Here is a 20,662-nt window from a genome sequence, read left to right on the forward strand (position 1 = left end):
GAAACGAGTAAAAAAAAAACGTTATCTACTATCTGTTGATGAGAAATGGTCTCCGTTAAGGGACTTTGGAACGTAACAGCGTACATAACATTATGCTAGAGCAGAAAAACCTCATTAGAAATTCAGGAGCCATTGCACCAATTGCGTTAAATTGGTTATGCAAATGAATCTACTTGCTGCAAGTTTTCAATTAGAACGTCTTACCAGCGCCAATTATATTAAAAATAAACATACTATTGACTGCCGAGGCAAATATATAAAGTATACATTCTATTGATATTATTATTCGTGTACAAATTACAAAATGCATACCATTTCTATTATTTCCTATTTTGCTAGGTTTACTGAAACTTTAAGATTTCGACAATGGAATAATTGTTATAAACATAATGAAGCTATTAGCTAATCAATTAATGATCACTATTATTTTTTATATATATTAAATATTTCTAGTTTCAAATTAAAACAAACTTTACATTGAATAAAAGGAAAAACATTTCTTAATAATTTAAAAAAAGAAAATTTAATATTGTTTTGGATGCTATTGTTGCGTTTAAAAATCGGCCTTATTTAAAACTATTTAATATTAATCAACTTGTTATTTATTAATTTGCATGTCTAGGCCACAACGTAATAACTCAAAAATTAGGATTTTTTTTGTTGATGATTTGTTTGGATTTTAGTTTTTACATTTTATTTTTTCGCTTATTAACTATAAATAATATAATAACAATAATGTATTATTAAAGACAAATTTTAAACTTGAAATACCTATTCCTTTTGGAAATATATTAATTATTATTTTGGTTTAGATCTTTTCGTATTCTATAATGATTTTATTTTTTCAGAACAACAATAAATTCGACTTTTATTTTTTTTTTAGAAAAAATCGTTTTTTATCATATTATTGTAATATATGTATAACTAAATAATTGTTAGCCGGTTTCCAGGGCGTTTATGCTCGGCTAATGTATCGTGAAACACAAATGGCATTCCCGAGGCACCTAAACAATGGTATTCCCCTCTTTCTCTTTCTAACCCTTTCCACGGGTAATGTTTAACTCTATGTACCCCCTACCGGTCGATCGGTTAATTAGACAGCCATTTGTTAGGAAACGGTTCGGTGCATTGTTTTCCGTCGTGTTTTATCATGCTACAATGTAGCTTTCTCGACCCCTTCCGCTCCTTCGCGGCCATCTCCTAATATCCACCGCCCCCTGTCTCTAGGTCTCTGTATACTTATGACTCGGTCCCTCGGTTATTGAGCAAACGCACCTCGCCCTACTACTACGCTCAGACCACCACCAGGTGTCTTAGACGGGACACAATCCTTCTCTCTTCTATTCATCGTTAATCATCTTAATTTACTATCGCCTCCCATCGATACTCTATAGAATGAAAACAATACACCTACGACATAAATAATTAGACCCTCTGTTCACACCACCACTCATCGTGCGATTCACTAATACTTTGCGCTTAACTTACACCTCCAGAAGTAGCTCGGCCTGCGGTTTTGTACCTATAATTACATAACAAAATTATTTAAAACTAAAAAAAAACTATAACAAAATTAATTGTACGCTTTTCTTATTGTGTTTTTTTAATTTTTACCACTATTGCTGTCCAATCAGATCATTATATTGTATTTTATAGATGTGTTGGCTATTTATTCACAACACATGGGTATCTTAGTGGAAAGTCAAAAATAATAATATATTTAGCTTATTCCCGTACAGTTTTATTTTTGATAAAAAAACTATGTACAAAACAATGTAGAACGCATCTTATAGATTTAAAATGAAAAATTGTAATTAAAACAATAAATTTCTTAGTAATTGTAGAAATAAATAGTGATAAGCTGATATTTCAGTAAAAGAAAAATAATTTCAGAACAATTAAATTGTCTGTTATAGAATATATCTTCATAGGTATATATTTTTCGTTATTAAAAAAAAAAAATATTACAAGGAAGCGTGCACTACAATAATTATTGCTAAAGGTTATAATATTATGAGAATATAATTTTGCTGTGGTGTTGATTGTTTTGGAAATAATAGTGCTCAAAGAGATGCGCTGTTTACGCTGAATTAATAAACGCATATCACATATAGAATCAACTATAGTGCATTTAGTTTGTTATTGAATTAATTGTATCGAACGTAAATTGCATATTCTATTTGAAGGCAAATTTGCTAAGTCAGTTTCGGAGAATACCTTTAAATAAAACAGAAATTAATAATAATTTCAAATATTATATTCGTGGAACTCTACAGCGGAGTATTCATGACCGACAATCTCCCAATTCCATTATTATAAGTTATAACAGACGAGTAAAATATAATACATCTGTAAATAATATCAGCTGATTATGGTTTTTAAATCAGACTCCAAAACATTTGGTTCCGGCGTTAACAATTTTAAGCTGAATCAACTAAATAACTAATCGATTTCAGCCTATTTTTTAATTTTAATTCCAAAAGCTACGACTTTGTGTAATATCAAGTTAACAATACAATAACCTACAATTAAAAATGTGTAATTCTGTTATTAATTAGTTAAATAAAAAAATCATGTTTTAACTACACGGCAATGAATAATGAAACTTTGTTTGAAAATTGTATTACCTACTGAAGTCACATTCATAATATTATCGATCTGAAATTCAAACAATAGGTACTATTGCAGCAAGCCTACAATAAAAAAAAAGTTTGTCAATAAATTAAAGGTAGCCTGTTACCAAAAAATAAATAAATTCTAGTTAAATAATATTGTATATGATTTACTTTAATCGTCTTAAACGTTTTACAGCTCACATTGTTACAATAAATAAAAACTAATTAGTTTTACTCTCGAAACGACTTGTGCGATATTTAATAAATATTTCTGATGCAACAAAAATATAAATATATTTTTATGAAATATAACCAATAATAAATGACTATAGATCTTTAACACTTACAGGACAATCGGCGTCATGTTTAAATGCAAAATGTATGACTTACAAGAAACCGTCTAAAACAAAATGAATTTATAGTAAAATCATAAATAATAAAACAAATACATTTTTTTTTTCTTTACTTAATATGTTATCCTAAAAAATTAATTGTTATTTATTGTACTTAGAAATTAATAATTGCACATTACCAATCATAAAGGAACTAGATAATATCTTGTGATACAAAATAAACACAGAATCGGATACGACATTTTTACTAACCAACACGATGAATTTTAAAGTTGCTAATCTTTTCTTTTTTTTTTTTCGAAGCACGAGCAGTTGTAACTTACTAATCTATGTAAGAATAACATATTACAGAAACTAAGCAACTATTGAACAGTTTAGAAATTTACAGAAAAATATAATATATGACCGTATTCGTAGTCAAAACATATAATATATTTATTCAAATTCGCGGACAAAGTTTAACTACAAACAAACAATAATAAAAAATACATATAACAATACATTTAAAATAAATGTCTTATTCAAATTAATATAAACAAAAATAGGTTGATCAATAAAACTCCAAGAAGTCGAAATAACTATTAATAGTAGTACTAATATCTATAATACAGAGTGATCAATTAAACGCAAGACACTAATTTTTCTCGGAAAGTAATACAAATTTAATAGTTTTTCTTTTTGAAAATATTTTTATTTATGTTATTTTACAATATAATAAAATTACTATCTATACAGTATACTACTGAAAATGTTAATTTTTTTTAGTATTTTCCATGGCTCTATCAACTTTAGTGTCTTATGTTAAATCGATCACTCTGTATGTACAATGAGTATATCCTTCTTTTTATCCTCCTTTTCTTTTTTCTTTCTTTGGTTATTGCTACTTAATATAACATTATTTAGTTTATGGTATATGGGGCTTATAAAAAACATTTCAACGTCGTGTGCTTGTAATAAGTTATAAGTTATAAGTTTAATTGCATATTTTTTTTATCCGCCGTCCTATAAAATATATTGTATTATCACATTTTAATTAGTTACCTTTACATTTAACAGTATTTTTATGTAATTTTTTTTTTAAAATCAACTCGAGTAGTGGAGATATACGCCTCTTCAGTAAAGTGTGTTTAAGCCCTAATGTAAGTTTAAATTATAAAGTACCTTCAAAAGGTTAATGAGCCAACTGCACAAGCACGCGTACACGACTACTAAATGTAATATTATAACTTTATTATGTATTATGTTTTAATAAAAAAAAAATGGTCGAACCAACAGTCATAGTGCAACAATGTCTTCGCTGTATTCCTGGAATCTGTAACAACCCACAAACTGATAATTTAACTTTGAATTAGTTAACTTGAAACCACGTGCTATAATACAAAATTATAACTTTATTCCTCATTTTTTAAAATTTATCAAATCCGAGATTAGACTTTTCGATGCCAAGATGACTTTGTAAAATATTTAAATAAACCTAATAGGTGATGGTAAATATACACGTAATATTTTCAATCAGACTTACATAATATTATATTCGGCCGATTTTTAAAAACATTGCTAGTATAATTTCCACACTGAAGGATATATCTTTGAAAATTATTTTTTTTTAATACAATTATTAAAATCCTGGGGTATTTATGTAAAAAAAAAAATACAATCAAGAAATTTTAGTACACTATAATATAACCAATTAAAAACATGATACTACAAAAATGTACTTCATGTACAAATGAAAGTATAATATAATATGCGAGTTGTACCTAGCATAATATGATCACATTTATTATTCTTTAATTTGTACAGTTTTATAAAAAAAAAATAATAATTTTACAGCTGTACCTTGTGCAGTTTTTAGGTTATGCAAATAGTTGAAGTTTGTAGACGCCAATTGATATTTTTCATAACATTTATTTTGCAATACTAAATAATTTTATTTAACGTTTAGGTTATTAAGTTTATTTTAAAGTTATATTGACTTAAAAGATAATTTAATATTTTAATTTATTTTGAAAATGAAAATCTACTGACAATTTGACAGATCAATTTTCAGTGATTAGTAAATTTACTCGATAAAAAACAACGGTTTTAAAAATCTCAATTATAGGTACGTTTTAATAAAAATGGAAATGTTACAAAAAGTATCCGATACGAAAAAATATATTTTTTAAAATCACTACCAAAGTATTTTAGTGTAAACATTGCTATAGGGGGATCAAATACAGGAGATGTATTTGTATGCTTTTCACGTCCGACTAAAGTAGTTTGTAAAACGGTTCGAAATTAAAATATTTAAATTCATTTGGGAATTATCAGTCGTGCACTGCAGAGTATAATAAGAATGCGATTGATTGTGTTCGAGCAAGACGATCGGGGTGGATGTCTGAGTTTTAAACACGGAAACTAAATTAAACTGATGAAGGAGAACTCATCCGTTTAACCGTGCTCGAGAGTACAACACGCGGCAATATCGTATAATACACAAGACGGGTCGTCGTCGTGTCTCGTCTATCCAAGTGTGCATATTATATCTATATGTACAACGTTGTAGAACGAGCAGAGCAATGCATTTTAAAACGGCAACGCATCGGGTGGCTGGTAAATGGCGTCGGGGGAGGGTTTTTTTTTTGTTATATATTTAATTAAAGGATGAAGAATTGTATTGTACCTAAGTGCGAACAAAAAAAAAAAAACCAGCGTAACGCGAAGCTCGCACACGGCAAAAAAACAAAACTGCCGCGACAATGAACGTGGAAGACATTAGTTAGTATCTGTCAATTATTGTCGGTCGACGTGCCTCGAATATAGAGTACAGGGGCCCCTGACGAGTTTTAATGTCACTTCTTCGAACGACCGACGACTTCTATAGGTCACCGGAGGCGCCTTACAGAAAAGCGAAATGTCAACGACTATACGCCTCTGCCACATCGCGCACACGTTATTTTTTTAAGCTTTCGCGGCGAATAATTATCATTACACGGTCGAATGTCTTCAGCTGCGGCAACGCCAACTCCCGAATAAGCCCAGAAAAACGAATTAAAACGATAGGCAAACCTGACTAACAATTATTGACAGTTGAAAGCGATGGCCGGATAGTGTCATTCGAGGATACAAACGTGATCGGTCGCCGATATCGGCAATTGTGTTTACCATAAAACACATCACTGTACAGGCTTTGTCACTGTATCGAAATGGATACATCTCAAAATGTGTCTTTATATTCTTTGATTATATTGCAATATATAATGCTTGTTTTGCTAAGTTCAACATGCAATGTTATAGACAATAAAATTATCATCGTGCAGCCGTCGCTCGCATTCCTGCACTGTAGTAAACTAAACGGTATAGAATTTCATTTTACAGAGAGTTGTGGTTCGTGATCGGTGTACAATTGAATCGTAGATATTTAGCGGCGTTCTTCGGAAAAAAATTGTACTTGGAATGGTTAGAGACTAAAGAAAATTTCATCAGCCATTTTGATATTCTGGAAAGCGAACTGCCGACGTTCTGAGAGATTGTATAAATAGGTTCATTATTTCAACGTACTCTGCCGATGGCAGTTGTGCGATTTGCACGGCCGTCCTCCCGCCGTCGGTCCACCGAACCGTTTCAATGATTTAATTATGAACACTTATTAAACTACTTAAATCACCCCGATCCGGAAATGACACACGACCCGACATACATCAACGTCCGTCCCGGTTGGTTTGCTGTTGTGTTAAAAAATCCAATTCATTTGTGCGCCTGACACGTTCAGACGACCTTCCGCAAATTTTACAACGCACCGCTAATTCAATCCCATCAACGGCAACAATAATAATAATCACCCATATTATTTACCACGGTACCTATACATATTATAATATAGCACTTCCAGTCTCTTCCATAGTACGGTCGCCCCTCAACTCCGCCTTGCTTTCACCGGCCGTAATCGGCTTTGGGCGTAACTTATTTTCGGGAACACGACCACACTTTTATCTTGCTAAAATATAACAAACAAAACCAATTCCAGTATGCGTGATAGTGTGTCTAAGTTAAACGATTCTAGGCACTTCGGTGTCGCGAACCCTAATTTGCAGAACCCTCCTAAAGTGCCACCAGCAAAAATGATAGGTATTTACTATTTGTTATTTATTGCTTTAAAAAAACATAGACGTTTGTATGTATACCTCTGTTCGGATAGGTACAACATTGTGAATTACATGTTTCATGGTTTTTAAAACGCCGTTTGATAGACGGTCGACCAGTCTCTGTTGTGCTGTGCAGACGGTCGCTGTCAATTTATTACCACACTATTGTGCAACGGACATAACTTTTAAATACGTAATGACTTTTATTTTTTAGTTGGCGCATATTTTTTTAAAATAAATACCTAGGTACTCAATCATTGCAATGGGACACATTGTTATTATCGTTATTAGCGTCGGACCGTGCGGTAGGGGTGGATTTTAGGCGTCGCGTCGTGACGAACAAGAGGTACAAGAGGGGAAGGGCAAAGAGACTCTTCGGAGTGTCGTCGTCTGTTGGGTGTCAATCCGGAACGGAGAGGAGGGATATCGTCGGTAGGGGAAGCGTATTGCAAAAAGGTGTTTTGACAAAAAAAAAAAACCGTTGCCGACGATGATTGATGAATGCAACGCGGTTGTACCAAATAATACGTGTGTGAGTTGTGCGGGGAAAAAAATGTTTTTACTAATACTACCGGATTACACGCCGCGGCCGGCGAATATTATATTATTATGTGTGATTCCGTTCGGTTTTGTCGAAGGGGTTTCTCGCCGGCATCCATTACTTATTGCTTTCCTCCCCACCCCCACCCCTCGCACGGTCACGAGCACAATGAGCGACAAGCTTATCCAAAGGGGGAGCATGGGCGGCAAAGGGGAGGCTAAAGGAAAAGCACAAAAATGTTCGGTGTGCGAGACACGTGTGTGTGTGTGTATATAAAGGTACGTCGTACACACATCACAGACCTGTCAGCAGGATATCCGACGAAAACTCTGCGAGCCGATCGACAATCCTCAACTATATATATATATATATACATATCTAGATATTACACACAACACCCGCTCGGCCGAGTTTTAATAATGAACGTACAAACGTTCAACCGCATCCCCGCGCGCTTCCTTTCCTTATAAACACATCATGTTAATGTAGAATATATCCCCGGCAGGTGTAAAGTAGGTATACACGTTAGATTATTATTATTATTTTGTCTCTGATGGGGATATATTCGTTGCTGCAGACAACCGAACGGCTACGGTTATGATGATGCGCGCTGGCGATGAAGATGTAATTAATGTGGCCGTGGTTGTTTGCAATACCAATACTATTACCTACTTAGATGAACACGATTGTGCATGTCTAGTACGTGTGAAGCGTACAATAGTACCGCAAACATTGAGCGGAATGAAGAAAAACGAACGGCAAGACCTAGTTGTATAAACTATTGATATAAAAACGACGGGCATGTCCCTCGGGCGTAATGAAATTCCTTCGAGGACCTCGCCAAAAGTAATTGATACTCGTCCCGGATGAAATGGACTTAACAAGTTTACATTCGTTTACACCAATTTTGATTTTCTTCCAATTTAAAACGTCGATATAACTAGAAAACGTTATCGCATCTATTTCTCAACTTTTTTTTTTTTTACAAGATTTGAGCATTCACTTAAAATTATTTTCGGGCTAGATTTTTTATATTTCCCGTTCTCTTTGGCATATAATATAGTTGAGATTTCATAGAAAAATATTATTAGTATAGAAACCAATAGGGAATTGGTTCCACTTGGCGGGAAAAAAATGTTGAAAAGTAATAATTATAAAATACATTATCTATGGAACCAACTTGGTGCATTATTTAACAATAGTAAATACATAGTTCCTCACGTCAAAAAAAAAAGTTTGTCAAGTCTTTTAATACTGGACTGTGGCGCACCATTAAAGTAAAATTGTTTTGTAAAATTAAAGTCATAGAAGTTAAGGACTTGTGCAGTATTAAAATAGTAATTATCACTTTAACGGAAATAAAACAGAGGTTTATGGCATATGAGGTATATACATTATACATACACAGAGGTGTGTTTAAAACAAATAGACGAAACCTCACTATTCAAACGTGTTAGATTTTCAGATTACTATACACAATTAAAGAAAGTTTTGTACAAAAAAAAAATGAATGTAAATGATAGTTGATGAACATAAAATCTATGAATCTTATTTAATATATTAACAAAATATATTATAACTAATTGTCAATATTACTAATCATAATAGTTTTTTTTGTTGAAAAGACATTCAGTTTTAAAGTCATGTAGAAAACTGAAAATAACAACATCTGTTATACAACAACAAAGCCTTATTTGTATGTTGACGCTCAAAATACAAAAAATAAATAAATATTATAAAAAATAATGGTTTTTTTTTGTCGAAAAACGAAATTAAAACGAAAGAAACTTAGTTATTTTAAATGAAAGAAAAAAATAATACCTTTTTTTTTTGTCTCTATCTAGAATTACAGTTAAATTAGTAGGTACGCTTTCAATTCAAAAAGTATTCGCGCCAGAATTCATCGAAATGATTATGGTATACAAAAAATATAAGAACGCAAATATATATATATATTTACAAAATGTTATATTAAAAGGTATTACATTTTTTTATTTGAGTTCTTGACGGCGTAATGCACGTGTTGGGCTGCTATTATTATTATCATTATTATAATCGGCTTAACTTAAATGGTCTATTCATTAAATCGTTAAAAACGGTTTTTTTTTCGAACCGTATTGAATAAGTCGAAATGACTTATAACTTCGAACCCTTAATTCCGGAAAAGTATATTCATACAATTATTTATTCTTATAAAGCATACTAACATAATTGCTTAGGCGCAATTTCAATTTTTAACTTAGGGGGGGGGGGGCTGGACATTTTTTTAAAATATATATATAAGTAAATATATTTTTGTATTTCAAAATTGTATGCATAACCTAATTTTTTTTTGGGGGGGGGAGGCTAAGCCCACCCTAGCTCCCCCGTATTTGCGAATCAGGACAATCTACCACCTGAATTTATACAACAATAATAATGCAACCGTACCGCCTTAACTGTAATGTCATTTACCGGTATACAGGACTGAGTTATAGGAATCGTGTTGAGCCTAAGACGACGACGGCTATAATAGTCTCGACAATGTAATATACATGTGTATTTATCATATAAGAAGTATATTTTATTAATAATATTGTGGAAATTCCTATTTGCTCATTGATTCCCTCCCGTTACACATTAAAATAAAAAAAAAACATCCGGATGTTAAATAACCGACGTGAAGAGGACGCAGTGAAGTTTAGATGGAAATAATCAACTCGGGTGGACGGTGTTTATCGTGCACGAAGCGAAGGTACACCTTGTTCAACCGGGTGTGCAGCGGTGAAGAAAAAAAACCGCAAAACTGGAAAACGTATCCTTTTGGGTGATGAGATTAGAGAAAAAACCGGACGAAGGCGAAGAGCTCGCGGGGCCGGGAAAAAAGAGTTAAGTATATATATATATATATATATATATATATATATATATATATAAATATAATATCATAAGAAAACAAACGGCGGGACAATATTCTCGTAGAGCTGAATTTGTTTGAAAGTTTTAATTGCGAAAGTTTTAATTACGTCAAGGCTTAAGACACCAGCAGACGACCGGCGCGTGATGACAACAGTCATTTTTCGGAAAGCCTTAAATAACACTGGCGAATGTCACCCGACACTGGTTTTGTACCAAAAAGAAATTCATTTTGATTGCGCGTGTAGCCCGGCAAAGAAACTATCTATCTATAGGTACTTCACTTGTACCGGTAAACGTAGTGGTTTATAGAGGGTACAATCGTTGTCGAACATAAGAAAAAAAACGACAAACGGTTCGTCGAAATATCGACGAGGTAACTTGTTACTTTCTTAGTGTTTTAATAGTTACCTATTAGAATAGAAAGACACTATAAGTATACACTATGTACATACATGTAGTATTGTGAGCTTAAAAAGACCTATCGGATATACGTCTTAACGTAATAGACATTTACATAATACCGTTTGTGATAAGCAACAATGTCCAGTTTATTTCTAATATATATATATATATGGGGCATTCTGAGTCAAATCACGCGGTCATCACCCTGACCTCCTCAAACTTTTTTTGAAATTTTTTTTTCAAACTTTTTTTAGTCTAATATAATACCCTTATTTTTTGGAAATTTTTATCACTGGTCGAAATCGATTTTTTTTGAAAAATAACTTAAAAAACCTCTATTTTTGGGGAAAAAATTAGTGATAAAAATGTCCAAAAAATAAAGGTCTTATATTACACTAAGGAAGTTGGAAAAATAATTGAAGAGGTCAGGCCGATAACCGCGTGATTTGACTCAGAATGCCCCATTATGTAGTATATATTAGACCAAAAATGTTACTTACTACCACCAACTTGATAACTTGCTAAAAATAAATTACTATCACGGATTATCAAAAGAAGGGTTTTCAAATTTCATCCTTTAGCTTTAAGAATCTTTTTTAAAATTGTAAACATTTAAATTATTTTTTAAGATAGAATTTTTTAAATGATAAATTTTAATTTCTCATGTTAATGGAATGCAAACAAAAATCATGAGGAAGTACTTAGAGTTGAGCAAGGAATCTGAAATTTTGGGGATTTCACATTTGAATAGACTACTATCAAAGAGTAAGCCGTAAAAAAAACAGAAACACATTTCGAAAAAAAAACAGTAATATAATAATATATATTATAGTAATACAAGAACATTGTTAACTAAAATAATACTACACTATAATATTTTTATTAAGGCATCGCCCATAAATGTTTTAAAATATTTCTTTTGTTTTTTCTTAGTGTACGTTAATGTCATTAGTAGTAGACGATGTGCCTATAATGTCTATTTAAAAATCCGGTCTTAATATTCATAAATCGGTACTAATATTGATATGTATATTATTTTGCGCATGTATCTAACTCTGTACGGTTAGATACAATATAGCAAGTTAATATTCGATGAGGCCAGTCACTGGTGTCAATCGTAAGCTCCTTATTTTCTCCTAGACACTAAGCTTATATTAACCTGTTGGTTAATCCAGTCATACACTACCGACATCCGCGTTTCAATGATAAATAAACTATACGATATTAATAACGAACTCCAGACGGACTAATTAAAAGTATTGAATATTATAACTCGTTTTTTTAAATAATTAAAAGTTTTAACAAATATATAAATAAAAAAAAAATGTTTTGTGGTTTGAGATGCGTGGAAAGTACTTTTAAAAATAACGAATAACGAAATGTTTTTTTTTTGTTCAAAGTCTTAGTAATTAATTTTTTTGACGAATACGTCGAGGTAAACTCAAAGCTTCGTTCTCGTCGACGAGTGGAACGGCTTGTTTTTTTTAAGTTCTAGAAAATTCGATTAAAAAAAAACAGTACTTGAAAGTTTTAATTACTTAATTAACTCGGACACAGGTTAATGACAAGTGGTATATTCTCCGCCCACCTACTCGAGTGGGTACGTTAAAGTAAAACTCAATATTATACGGATTATTAATTATTATCATTACTTTTCTTGTACCCAACCGTATATAACTCGATGACGTTAAAACTATTGTTTTTTTTTAAATTTTTATTTACATAACTTTAGCTAAACGAAATCAGCGCCTTTAAGTGGCTAACATTGCATTTGGATGTATGGTTTGTATTCATATTGGTAAAACCGCACCTGAAGAGTCTCGCTTACATCAATAGGGAATTTTTCGCTTCCCGTTGGACCACAATACGGGTAAGACGCGCATAGTAGATTATCCTAAGCCACTAAAACTATTTGCGAAATCCGGTCATGCGTTTACTTTTTTTTGCCCGTCAAAAAGGCAGCAGGGAAAGCGACAAAGAGGAATTGGCATCTCGCAACTTTTTATCCTCCACTCTGCAAGCCATACGGATAGATGTCCCTCTAATAGCGCAAACTTTGAAGACACCGCTCGAACTTTTTTGGCACTTTTTCAACCGATACACACACAGTTATTATTTCCGTATAGGTAAGTGTCGTGTGTGTGTGTGTGTAACTGGTTGGACCTGCCGGCCGGCTAAACTTAATAGTGAAGGTAGGCAAAAGTCGGCGGGTAAAAAAAACACACAGACAGACACACAAAGAAACAAAAGAAAGAAAGAAAGAAAACACGGACGCGGTATTTTTTTTCCGATTATGTGAAAACGAGGGTCGTGCCTGTCGCGTTTTGCCGAACGTGAGTAGCATACCCAAGCGATCAGAGCCGCAAAGGAGCATTTTCGTTTTGTGCTTTCATCAATACACACCACCGCCGAGTTATACTTGGATTCCAGGCTATCTGCTAACATTCATCATCCGCCGGCAAGACGTCCCCCGGCAAAACCGGCACAGCAACCGACAAAAATATATATCCTCGCGTCCCGAACATTACTCTACAATAATAATAATGTCTATGCGTGTATTATTATAATATTACGTTTGCGCGCCGTTTTGCCGGATGGGTTATTAATGGCCAACGCACGAACAACGAGTGTGTCCGCCAGAGAAGTGGATCCCTGGGCGTGATAAACAATGTATGTATAGCAATCCAGTGCAGTTTTATTTTAACTGTCGCCGAAAAATAGTGTAACATTCTACGGCCACTAGGTCGATTCGAACTAAGTTGATCCTATACGAATAAAAAACTCTCGAGTAGCGACTAGCGTTCCAAGTGGACACTATTTTCAACTGTACATAAATTGCGATTACAAAAACAATTAAAAATAATAACGCATTACGATTGGTTGTATGTTGAATGGTTACCTTGAATCACGGGTAAGAGCGCTAGTTGTCAATCGAACCAAATGTTTTTTGGATTAACTTCTTGACCGTGAAATGAGTGTATTATGGTTGGGCAACCATACTATCTTAAATCGTAAACATCTTAATTAATAAAACATGATAATTATATACATACTACATTCGTTGATTACTTCAGACAAAAAAATCCCAATACATTTGCATAACAATAAATGCATGTGTACAATTTCTTAAATTTTTAAGATTATTTTAACACTATAATAATTTACAAATTATATGTTATGCATTTTGTAATAATTGAAATCATAATTAACATTTTTTTTTCTAGCTCAATAAGAACTATAAATAAATTGAATAATTCTGAGACTAATTATGAGTTAGTAGAGGGGGGGGGGACTTGATCCATTGTAATATAAAGTCGTTTCAGTCACGATTTTAGCTTGAACAGATATAATATTGCGCTACAGTTCAGTGTTCATATTACAAAGATGCATATAACACTTCATTATACTATTACAGTGTAACATGATCATATAACATTAATTTTGACATTATACATTTATCAAAGTCTAATTAAATATCAACTTTTATTGCTACGGATACACAGTACAATAGTAGGGACATCAAAGGTAAACTAAATAATTAAAAACCATCGATTTATAAGACTTTTTGCATGTTTTAATTAATATTGTACGTCATACGGCTTATCGGTATCTAACTAGATATAGGTATTGTAGATTTGTACGGTAATTTGTTTTCCAGATGTTCATTGTCATTAATTAAAAACCATATTGTTCATGTTAAAACTAGCTTTGGTGTTCGATAGACTGAAAATTTATATGTAAATATTACAGTGATCGTCACATTTTTTGTAGTATTAGTATTCATAATCTATACTATATAGTAGAGGCTTGTACCTATTATGTATACTCAGATGTATATTAGTTTATATGAGGAGTTAAAAATTTGTTTGTTTAACGTTCGATTGTGTGGAAAGTATAAAATTTTAAAAACATATTGTTGTATTGGTTTCAATAAAATCAAGCCTAAATTATTTATGCCAGCGCAACAATATTCAATAATGAAAGTCGCTGTATGATATACGGATTCGGTTACAGTGTTTTTTTTGAAACCAAAATAGGGTCTTCCTTTGTAATCAAATTGTTACTGTTTTGACTTCTGAAAAGTACGGTTCCTTGTGATTTGTTCAAGTTTGACATTTAATTAAAAAATTAACCTCTGGCGTCAGCGGCTGTCTACGCGGTGAATGCCACGAAAAAGGGGAGGGGGGAGGTAAACTTACCAGACCGACCACCTTACCTCAGGCAAAGGCGGCTAATTATTTAGACAGTGACTTTATGAGCTAAAATATTCAAAGAGCACCGCTCTTTGGACCCATCAATGATAAATACATATTTTATGAATTTGCAAGATGCAACTGTGTTCACTAATCTATCAAACATATTAATTATATTAACAACAGTGAATTCTGTTTGAGTGGTCATATTTTTTGTTAACGATAAAACAAACTCCAGAGATAATAAGAACCACAAGAATTTTGGCTTGTCGATTCCGTCAAACTTCTTAGTTTGTTCGGAGAGGTGGAACTTTTTTTTCTTTTTAACAATACTTTATTCGAATTAAGATAACGGGAAACGCCGTAGCTCACCGCAATCGTTTCGGTAACAAAGTATTTTTGTGCGAAAGCGAAATAAAAAACAATTGTGTACAGAATCATATTATTACCGTGGTATTATTTTCCGAAGGTCTTGTATAGTAATTTTTAAGAAAGTTTTTTTCAAGTCATAACTTTGATAATAACTTAAGCTTTTTTTTCTCTCTCTCTCTCTCGGACGATGTGCCGCGGACAAAGAAACTGGATTTTGAGCTCATTATAAATGGACAATAATTAATACCGAGCTGACAATTATCATTTTACAATATAACTTATTTATTATAGGTACCGTTGAATTTGTGTAAACTTAATTAATGATTTGGGCATGTTAGGCGATAAAATAGAAATTGCCAGCATAAGGCTGCAATCGAATGACAACCGATTGGGAAAACACTCAAAAGAGCTCAAGGAAACGATGAATAGATAGGATAGGAAAATTTTACAAAAGCTGGAAGTGCCGAATCAAGGAGCTAGAACCCACAACTTAACGGTCGAAGGGCTGTTTAAGTTGGCGGCTAGTATTCATACAAAATTATAAAGCCAAAGCAGCTGAAAAATGCTATTTTTGTATTATTGGGATGTAAACATATGTATTTCATAACATCAAGTCAATGTATAACGATAATAGTAATTGATTATCGTTTGCAGCGTTTTTCTAATGGACATGTGATTTTTAACGTTTGATTATTTTTGAATTTTATTGTTTCAGTGACACGTTTTTGGTGATACAATTTATTTTTATGTAAAGAATAATAAATAATATATATAAATTATTCCATATAGTTAGTGTGCGATTTAGGATAATACGTTTTCGACTCATTTTGGATTACTTCCAGATTGTTTGAAAACAATCGAGAAGTTGTAATGTCTACAAAAATAGTTTATTGTTTTACCGCATTAAAAGTTTTCTACTTATAAATAAACGATTTTTTACATATTATTTTGTTCAACCTATATATAACACTATTAAACATGAAATTATTATTTTAAAACTATAAGCGTTATAACATATTTTTAGTCAACAACATCCGATTTGTTAATAATATAATTTTTTTTTTATATATAATGCATTTTGTACTTTTAGTTAAAACGGTAAAATAGACGAATAATCGTAAGATTCTTGAAATAAGTGTTTTCTATCAAATATATTATGAATTATAATAATGTACGTCTAATGTTTACGGTTCAGTTCAGAGTATAATGTTTGATAAAAGTCGAAATTATGTAACATTCCTAAAAATACACTTAGAGCAACATATAGTAACACTCTTTTACACATGGCAAAACTGTAAGGAGGGGCGAAGAGGATTTTTTTTAATCTAAATACTCAATGCAATCTAATCATGTCGAATTTAATACTAAATGTAACTGTGTACAATAATACGTCGTGTTACCAAATGAAGAAATTAGAGTGTATGTAAATGAAAGATTTTTTTACTGTCATTTTTTATGCTCCATCAACCCGATTCAAATGGAATAGGTGTCCAACTTGGAACAGTTAATTTTTGTTATTTAAGATGTTAGGAATGGAAATTTAGTTCATAACAACTCTAGGTACCAAAAAACAGTGTTCCAAGTCATCCAAAATATTACATTTGATCCGGGTTAACGGTGCTTAAATTGTATACTTTTAAATGGCTTGACTTAAGACCTCTTTAGCGCATTTATTTAAATACTAATTAAATCGTCGTATATATTTCAGCTATTTCGGAGACGGCCTTTGGAAATTATAAGTAAATCGAGAAATTATTTATTCTGTTATATCTTCACTACTTCATAGCTGTAGAAGTTTTACTCTTAGCTATTATAGGGGCCTCCATTCTGATCAAATAAATATTTCCGATCGTGTATTGCACACAACAGCGAGAAACCGATATTGCTTCTCAATATCTTAAAAATACTTGTATAATCTTTTGAACTATAATACTATCGATTTAAATATTTTATTTTTTACACTATAGCCGTCAAGTATTATTTTTATTTTTGTATTCAGCGCCTTGTACTCACCTTTTCGGGTGTAACTCGGCGAACCTTGCGTTTTGTAACGTGGAAATGAGAAAGAAAAAAAAACTAATGTCGATCCGGTACGACGGCGTCCCGTGCGTGTAATAATATTGTAACGGTATTACTGCGAACGGGATTACGCGCGTATGCGGGACGAACGACAATGGGGAATATCGGGAACCGGGACGTCGTGGACGTGACGGGTACGGCGACGGGACGAACACTGGCGGCTAAAAAGCACGTGTACCGGGCGCGCGCCAAACGCCGGTCGAGCATTGCCAGCCCCATTCAGCGAACGCCACCCGCCTCCGCATTACACTCATTGGTCCGTCGACGGTGTCGGGCGTTGAGGTTTTTTTCGCGCGATCGCTGTGCCCTCTCCGTCTCTCTCCCCTCTCCTTCTTCCTCCCCCCCCCCCGAACCTTGTAGCAACGAACCCTGTCACATGACATCCAGTCCTAGTGCTGCGAATCGTGATGCAATAATAATTCATTCAACACGTCTTAGGGTTTGTAAATTTCATAAAATTGACTACGGTGGAATTTTCTGCATTTTTCAAAGAATTTCAGACTGGAGAATTTTTTTTTTTTTAAAGTAATTTTTCTTCTTTGTTTAGTTTTCCCTGCACTAGCTTCTATCGAGACGCGTTATACGGGCGGTTTTCACTAAAACTTAACGTTGCGCTAAAAATTGTGAATGCACCTTTATACTAACACAGAAAAGAGGTATCTATTTTGTTATTAAATTTGTTTTCTATATTTTTAAATCACACAGGAGCTATTTTTGTACAAATACATATGATCTAAAAAATACTCCGATTTAAGTTTTGAAAATGCATTCGTATCCTTCATAATATTTACAATGTACCAATCGAGACTATTTTATAAATATTTTTAGTTAATCAATAATATCTAAGTGGAAAATTGCAATTTTTTAAGTTTTTTAATGATTTTTACAATAATATTTACAATTAAAATTGTACTTCCGTCGATACGTCTAGCAAGATTTGAAAAATCGAAAGCCATTTTGGAAAGAAAGGGTTGGGCTTTTTAATTATTTAGACTTTGGCTCAATAAAATACCTTTCAAGTAAAACTTCTGAACTTCCTACTAAAAGAAATCTGGTCAGCGGGACCACGAATAATAAAGATTTATATGTCAAGTAAATAGTTATATTATAATTATTTCAACTTCATTAGTATTCTTTTTAAGTTATTTTTTTTGTGATAAATTTAACGTAAGACGTTACCAAAAACATACTATTGAAAATAATTGCAATTATATAATTTTTCTTTTTAACACATAACTTACAAGGTCCAATTTTATTAATAAATTATGTACGAAAAAGAAATCAAACATTTGAAAATTGTTCAAAAATGCAATTTTTAATTCCTTTTGAATACTCTAAAATGTTTAAGTTGCATTCACTTACATAATATTAATTTCTAAGAGGATTTTGCAGGACTTAACTACTAACTTACTAATTTTGTTGTTGTTTATTATTTTAATTATTAGAAATTAGAAAATTTAAAATATTTTAGATAGACCAAAAAAAATATATTTTTAGCACTTCTCATGGAGTACGACTTTGAAATTCCGAAAATCCTGTATGTGGTGGACATTATCGTTTGAATCTTTAATTCATTAGAACAATTTAATACCGTAGTTTTTTTAAACACATACACATACCCAGAAAAACAAAAAAACATTTTTTCATTACTTTTGGGTGTAACTAACGCGGATTTCCTTACGTTTTGCAAGGCGGTGCCGCATGTAGAACTGATTATAGAAATCGTTTTGTGGGGTTGATTTAAGATGAGGCCGTCCGCTGTTATCGTATTTTTTTTTTTAATCGAAAATAGTTTTATCGTCTAGTAGACGCGTGTATTTGCTTTAACTAGACTTAACGACACCGTAAAATGTCCCAGGGTTGATGCGGAGGGATTAAAGCTACCATATACATGAGTATGTGTTTGCAAATTATTCACGGTCACGTGCTGCACTGTTTTTTTTTTTAAATATTTTATGTGCAAAGGCAAGGAATTGATTTTTTACGATATTCGGCATCGTTCCAGTGCACGGCCGGTAATAAAAATAATATGTAAATTATATACAAAAATAATAACTGTCTAATACGTAAAAAACAACGAAAAACGGTACAAGAAAAAAACAAGTAATTATGTTGGACAATAAGTTCTCGAGAACTTTCAAATTGCATTTCTCTGACTCTATACACGCAGCGAATATAGAGTTGTACCCATAATGTTATATTTTGTCTGCTACTCATAATTGCAATCAATATATTTGATTAAATCAGTGTGTAGGATAATTAAATTTTCAAAACTATAATTTACAGTTACAAGTATTAGTAAGAAAAAAAAAAAATAATGTTTATAAAGTGTAAACGATGGTATATTATGAAATGAAAAACGAACAAATAACTAAACTGAAGGGCCATTCTACGTGGACTGTCGTTGATAAAATTACTGGTTGGAGCAGATGAAACAAAGTTACCACAAATAAGGCCATTCGAGTACTAGCCGTGAGCTAAATTAAGAAACGTAAGACATAAACTATATTTAAAACAAAAATCAACTGCAAATTATTACAATATTAAAGGCATTATGTAAAGAATTATGACGCTATTAATAAGTATGCAGAGGTCTAATTAAATGTTCCGGTTTTTACTAGACTGCATCAATACATTTTATCTGCTTGTACAGTAGTTTAGTTAAATAATATTGGCTATTCGACAAACATTAAATTTTTAAGCAGAAATATATTATTTATTCAATGTTTTTTTTTTTTAATTTCCTTTCTCCTCATTGTCAATTTTTTTAAGGGTCAATAATATGCTCCAGCATGCTCTTAACAGCTACTTCGGTTAAATTGCCCTTGCACAAGCCCTGAGATAAAAATTAAAAACCTAATTCTAGTTACCTACTAATATAATTAATTGCATTATTGTATCAGCTTATTGTCAATGTCGTTGTGGGGAATACGGTAATTACACTGATTTTGTTACTTAAATTTTGTTTAATTAATTATAATGGAAGTTGAAACAACACAAAGCGTTGTCTATTAAAAACGTCAGTTGCCATATTTTTTCATGACAGTTAGAGCGTTTTGGGATTAAATTCACAAACTTGTGT

At 32.2% G+C, this 20,662-nt stretch overlaps 1 protein-coding gene across 2 annotated transcripts in view; it reads right to left on the reverse strand.

Annotated features, from left to right (window-relative positions):
* The window catches only part of LOC126840228 (lachesin-like), a 138,238-nt gene extending 120,519 nt beyond the window's left edge, over positions 1 to 17,719 (reverse strand). For both annotated transcript variants that reach the window (XM_050575841.1, XM_050575840.1), the window contains exon 1: positions 17,515 to 17,719. The gene's annotated coding sequence lies outside the window, so the exon portion shown is untranslated. The remainder of the gene's footprint in view (positions 1 to 17,514) is intronic.
* Between the last annotated feature and the right edge of the window lie 2,943 nt (positions 17,720 to 20,662).

The sequence above is a fragment of the Adelges cooleyi genome, unplaced genomic scaffold (genome assembly GCF_023614345.1).
Source record: "Adelges cooleyi isolate 19-005CV unplaced genomic scaffold, UGA_ACOO_1.1 ACOO_flye_CR_arks_rails_tigmint_CR_PRNA_376, whole genome shotgun sequence".
NCBI classification, from domain to species: Eukaryota; Metazoa; Arthropoda; class Insecta; order Hemiptera; family Adelgidae; genus Adelges; species Adelges cooleyi.